The sequence below is a fragment of the Scyliorhinus canicula genome, unplaced genomic scaffold (genome assembly GCF_902713615.1).
Source record: "Scyliorhinus canicula unplaced genomic scaffold, sScyCan1.1, whole genome shotgun sequence".
NCBI classification, from domain to species: Eukaryota; Metazoa; Chordata; class Chondrichthyes; order Carcharhiniformes; family Scyliorhinidae; genus Scyliorhinus; species Scyliorhinus canicula.
In genome coordinates this window covers 3,353,622-3,360,373 of record NW_024055461.1, presented here as the reverse complement: position 1 = coordinate 3,360,373, position 6,752 = coordinate 3,353,622, and positions in this window count along the sequence as shown.

The window sequence follows — 6,752 nt, the reverse complement described above, 5'->3', positions numbered from 1 at the left end:
GGAAGGGATTTACTCAGTCATCCCACCTGCTAACACACCAGCGAGTTCACAAGAAACCACAAGGTTTAGATTATACCCTTATTGATGCTGTTACTCATGTACAGGACTGAGTAATGTTCACTCTGACAGTCTTAATCTGCTGATGAGGTTTATTATTCTGAATAAATGTGTTTGAAACGTTGTTGCAGATTTTTGTCTTTCCGAACTGAACATCACCTGTCTGGAGCTCAGAAAGGACAATCTGGGGGAGGATCACATGGCAGGAACAGAACTTCAGCCTGGACACAGTCCTTCAGGGTCACACTGAGAGGGACAAACAACACTTGGGTCTTTCTCATCTCTCTTCACTGACAGCAAAGTCCCCGTGTGGGTTAATCCTGAGGCATCTAAGAAATGTGGTCCAGCCGCTCTCTTCCATATCTCAGAACCCCTAGACACGGAACAGAAGCTCCTTTACAACAAGTCTGCGTTAAAATAGCAGCTGTTAACTGCTGGGACAATTAGACAACAGTTTCATTCCTGGATAAAGAAGGAGCTGCAATCTGTGTCCAAGAATGCCCAGTTTTATTGATGTGTGCTTCCCACATTCTGTCCTTTTAAATAAACCTAACCCCTACGGGCCTTTAACAATCAGAAAAATAACAGAGAAAAGGGCGGAGCTGTGTCTGCCCCTTTAACTGGGAGCTGAGCAGTGTCAGAGCCCCGACTATTCCTTTAAGAATGAGTGATGTGCTCAGCTGAAGATTCCTATTGGCCGTTTTCTGGGTGATCTCCTTATTCTGATCATTCTCAGTGATCCTCGGGTATGTGAACCTGCTCTCCTGTCTCTCATTCACTAGGCATCTCCCTTCTCTCTCAATTTCTCACTTCTCTCCACTCTCACACTCACTCATTCCACATACCTCCCACCTCTCTCTATCTTTCTCTCTGACACTCTCTCCTTTAACCTTTCTATTTCACAGAGCGCCTAAATTCACTAAACTTTTCTCTCTCTCATTATCTCTCTCTGAAGAACACACTGAACCTCTGCGCTTTCTTTTTTTTCTTTTTTAAATTTTAGAGTACCCAATTAATTTTTTCCAATTAAGGGGCAATTTAGCGTGTTCAATCCACCCACCTTGCACATCTTTTGGGTTGTGGGGGCAAAACCTATGCAAACACGGGGAGAATGTGCAAACTCCACACGAACAGTGACCCAGAGCCGGGATCGAACCTGGGACCTCAGCGCCGTGAGACTGCAGTGCTAACCCACTGAGCCACCGTGCTGCCCTCCTCTCCGCTTTCTGAGTGAACATCTCATTTCTGGAGACTCAATCCTTTCTCTCACTTTCTCTCTCTCCCTGATTGGCCCTGACCCACTTTTAATCTCCTATTTTCTAATAACCCTCTTTGAGGAAAATTTAAGTTTCTGTGATGTCCCCTCATTTCTCCCAGTGATATCCTCAGTCCATCTTCCAGTTCAGTGAAAGTGTTAAAAATCTAAATAACCTCATATTTTGATGTTTAAAATTGGAATGGAGGTGAATGTAATGCTGAGGCCGGCAGCAATCTGTGTGGGTGTTCTTGATGCTGTCAGAGTGAGTTCACCCTCACAGGCAGGAAGACTGTTCACGGTGATAACATGAAACTGACGCCTGCTGTTTCATTCTCGGGTAACACAACTTCCTGTTTCTCTGCTGCCGGTTCCAAACCGCACATCTCACTTCTGAGCAGAAAATAAATCCAGGGACCACAATCTGGTGAGAACATCTGTCAGTGCGGCCTATATCTGTCCACAGAGTCAGGGCAGAGTCACACAGATCACTTTGCGGTGACATTTACAAATGAACCAGTTATTTCTGTTCAGAGTCTCCATTCCCGGACAGAACCGGCTGTGTCTGACTTATTATTGTAACAGACACTGTGTTGGTTACTCTCAAAGTGAGTGAATCCTTTGCTGGTTATCCTCTGGGCCCCATCTCCACTGTTATTGTCTGAGACCCTGTGGTTTTATAAGGTTTAACGACTGTCATATGATAAAGGCAGATAATTATAACTTTTTTATTTTGTGTTTTGAGTTTTGTGAGTGATGACCTGCGATGTTTATCTCCCCACAGCAGGAGTATATTCTGCATCCGCCACTTAGTCTGGCGTGATACACGGTGTGAAAACTAAGTAAAGGAACAAACATTAACAGATGGACAAAACAAAGGGGGCTGTTCCCAAACAACAAATGGAGCACAGCCCAAAAGGAACTGGAAAGGAAACAGAAACTTAACAAAACCCATCAAATCAAAGTGTGAAAATCAGGGTCTATAAGGCAGCCCAACCCCTGCGGCTCCCACCGAGCACGGAAGGCCTTGAGTGTGCCCGTGGACACCGCATGCTCCAGGGACACCCTGCGGCTCCCACCAAGCACGGAAGGCCTCGAGTGAGTGAGCCCGTGGACACCGCACGCTCTAGGGTCACCCGGCCGCGAACAAGGCTGCGGAAGAGGGGCAAACAGTCAGGTCGGATGACCCCCTTGGTCGCCCGCTGCTTGGACCTATTAATGGCAAGTTTGGCCAGGCCCAGTTCACAAGGAGGTTCTCCGCCTTCCCCGCCCCCCTCCTCACCAGGTATCCGTACATCAGGAGCGTGGGGCTAAATTGCAAACAAAATTCCAACAAGAACATTGTCAGGAAAGCAAAAAGGAAGTGCAGCCCAGGACAGGCAACATACACGTGCTCCACGGTCTCCACCAGGCCGCAAAAGTGACATGTCTCTGGGGAGGCCGTGTGGTGGCTTAACTTTACTTAGTTTTCACACCGTGTATCTCGCCAGATTAAGTGGATATACTCCGGTTGAACGGCACTGCCCTGTGCAACAGCCTCCACCCCAAGTCCCCAAGTTTTATGGGGAGGACGTGTCTGAAGAGGGTCCTCCACCGCCCGACGGCAACACGGCACACAAAGACGTGTCCGGACGGCGGGCGAGGGCAAGGAGGTGGAAAGTATCTCCCCGTGTTTGCGCGGGTTTCGCCCCCACAACCCAAAGATGAGAAAGTTAGGTGGATTGAACACACTAAATTTCCCTTTAATTGGAAAAAAAAATGAATTGGGTATTCTACATTTATTTTTTTTAAAAAGAGGTGGAAAGTGTGCAATTGCAGGCCGTACAGGAAACCCCTTCCCGCGGTGCGAAAAGGAGGGTATTTTCACAAGGCAGCTGAGGTGGTGGGGCACCGGCGCCCGGGAGGGGGGGATGGGGGGTCCAAGCTGGCATCCACCCAGATGGGATGCCCCTGGACAACTGCACCGTCTCGTGTTTAAGTGTGCCCACGGGGCCGAGCATGACTGATTTGAGGCCTCGGATAGCTTTGGCCGTGCGCTGGACGGACACAGCTCCGCACTCCGCAAGCTCGTAGGGCATTATCCAGCCCACTCCTCCACCACCCAGCACGTCACCGATCCTGGTCACCCTGGCATCCACAGCCCTCCCCTCTGCCAGCCACTGGAATGGATATTGGCGGAGCTGCGGATTCCTGAGCAGCGGCTCCCTTACGATAACCACCACTCCTAACGGGGGAGAGCTGTGGGGCATCGCGACCATGTTCCAGACTTTGAGAAGGTCCTGGTACAGACGGGCAGTGCCAACAATGAACTCCGAAGACCTTGCTGGTCAACGAACAGGAGCTGCACAACGTAGTTCAGGTCATATACCTGGCAGAGGAAATACGTCACAAGGGCACACCATCGTGGAGAAGGCTCAACGTAGAGCTAACGCTGCAGACTCTGAAGGCGGAAAGTCGCTACCCAAGTGCGAAGGTAGACCAGCACCTGACCGCCCTCAGCAATCGGGAGATTCAAGACCTCTGCAGTGACCCAGTGCACTCCATTGTCCTAGAAGAACCGAATCAGAGTTCTCTGGATGCAACAAAGTCAGGGGGAGGAGTCAAAGTGACCAGCCGATACCACAGCATGGAGGCAACCAGCTGGTTTATGAAAAGAACTCGACCCCTGCAGGACAGCACTCTGAGCCGTCCTGTCCAGCGTCCCTTGTGAGCGGTGACCTCAGTCTCTAACTCCTGCCAGTTCGCCGTCCAGGCTTCCTCTGCTGGGTAAAGATGGACTCCCAAGTAGAGGATGTTGGTCCGGGTCCAGCTGAAGGGTCTGCATTCCTCTGGGAGGGGGTCCATTTGCCATGGACCAACCAGGGGTCCGAAACATTTAGTCCAGTTGATCCTAGCAGAAGACGCGGCGGAGTACACAGCCTGGCAGTCTCGCATCCTCCGCAGGCCACCAGGGTCAGTGAACATGAGAAGCACGTCATCAGCGTAAGCCGAAAGGACCACCGACATGGCAGGTTCGTGCAGAACCAGCCCCGACAACCTCCTCCGCAGGAGGCACAGGAAAGGCTCCAAGCATAGTGAATAAAGTTGGCCGGACAGGGGTCAGCCCTGACGCGCTCCTCTCCCAAAGCGAAGGGGCGCCGTCAGAGACCCGTTAACCTTAATCAGACACTCCGAGGCGGTGTACAGTAATCGGATCCGGGTGACAAAGTGCGTCTCGAACTGAAAGCTCGCAGAGTCCCGAGCAAGTACTCAAACCCACCCTGTCGAACGCCTTCTCCTGGTCAAGAGACAGAAAGGCGCTCGACATACCAGTTCTCTGCTTTGGACTCGAGGAGCAGCCCCAGATTTCCCCAGCTCTCCAGGGCCAGCCGCACGCAGTCCCGGTAACCATGATGCTTTTCAAAAATGCCCGGAGGGGATGAGGCGAGACTCGGTGCCGGGCATGAGGCTGCCCTCTGCCTCACTGCAGAGAGCATCTAAATCAGGGGTGGGAAAACTACGGCCCGCGGGCCGCAAGCGGCCCGCCAAAGGTATTTCTGCGGCCCACCAAGTCATTAAAAAAAATTTTTTTTTTAAATTTTTTTAAATTTTTTATTTTTTATTTTTTATTTTTTTTTAAGGTTAATGGGGGGGGGGGGCTGTTGGGTTACTTACTGGTATAGGGTGGATACGTTGACTTGAGTAGGGTGATCATTGCTCGGCACAACGTCGAGGGCCGAAGGGCCTGTTCTGTGCTGTACTGTTCTATGTTCTATATGAGGCGCCCAGAATCATAACAGGGTGAAGTAATTATTTTACTTAATATACTATGCGGCCCTTTGTGAATTGTGAATTTCTGAATGTGGCCCTTGCACGGAAAAGTTTGCCCACCCCTGATCTAAATCCTCCTCCTCGCCCGCCACTGAGCAGCCTTCCTCCTCCGAGCAGTCACTGCCTGACCCCGAGCCCCCGTGGCAGGCACCGCGGGCCCATCGACAAGCCCTTGACCCGAGTAGAGCCGGGGCTGGTTTAGCACAGGGGGAAATAGCTGGCTTATAAACCAGTCCAAGGCAGGCAAGCAGCACGGTTCAATTCCCGTACCAGCCTTCCCGAACAGGCGCCGGAATGTGGTGCCTAGGGACATTTCACAGTAACTTCATTTGAAGCCAACTTGTGACAATGTGATTTTCATTTCATCCCACCCCCAGGATCGTCCTCAGCCGGGTTCCCTGCAGGTTCCCCCCACGATTCAGGGTCTGTGGATGGTAGCGGCTTCGACCCCGCCTCCGCCATCGATGCTGGGCCCTCGGAGACCCCGGGTGACCCCCGATAACAGCTCCGGGATGGAACCTGGCATCATCTGCTTGGGTGTTGTGAGCGGGGAGCCTTCCTCGTCGTCGCTCGCCCATGACCCAAATATATAAGTAAGAAGTCTTACAACACCAGGTTAAAGTCCAACAGGTTTGTTTCAAACACGAGCTTTCGGAGCACGGCTCCTTCTTCAGATTCACCTGAAGAAGGAGCCGTGCTCCGAAAGCTCGTGTTTGAAACAAACCTGTTGGACTTTAACCTGGTGTTGTAAGACTTCTTACTGTGCTCACCCCAGTCCAACGCCGGCATCTCCACATCATGGCAAATATATAAGGACACTGGTGGCTGCCACTGGCCCCCGGCGACGAACAAAAGGAGGTGACCGGGGAGTAAAATTGTACCGGGCGGAACGAGCCCTCGGGGGTCACGTCTCTGCCCGGGCCTCCCTGCTGGGGGGACAATGACAGCTCAGGCATCTTGGCGGCCTTGGAGACCGTTGTGACTTTCTTTTTAACGGGGCTGGGCCTCAGGGTGATGGGAATAAACACAGGAGACACCCAACCCCGCTCGCCTGGGGAGGGGTAGCGAGATCCACCACCTGTTCCAGCCCGGACAGGCGGCACTGGCGGGGGGCAGGCTCACCTGGCTGCGGGGCCTCCACTGCTGAGGGCCCTCAGCAGCGTCCCACCCGTCCGCAACGCCCAGCCACTGGGATTGTGGTGAGGCTGGAACAACCTCCAGCCTGGGGCCGTACACAGGCTCCCCACCACCCTCCGGAGCCCGTGTGGAGGTCTCTCCAGGCACCTCAGGTTGTTGCGAGGCAGCGGCGGTGTCCCGAGGAGAGGTTGCGGCCTCCGAGTTGGTTGGGACGGGCACGGGGTCAGTACTCATGATGGGGGCCAAGGTGTGGATGGGCCCGGTCTGACCGCTGTGCCGTCTTCCATTTGGTGTTTTTTAGGCTGCTTCTGGTCTAGCGGAGACTCCCTCACCCCCTCGCCCCCCCCCTCCCCCCCCAGCCAGCAGCTGGCTGCTCGGCAGACGAAGAGGTGGCAGAGGAGAGGGGCGGCAGTGCCAGCCGTGGCCACCCTGGAGGTGGTTGCCGTTAGGGTGGGGCAGTTCCAGCGAATATGCCCCAGCCCTCTGCAGGCAT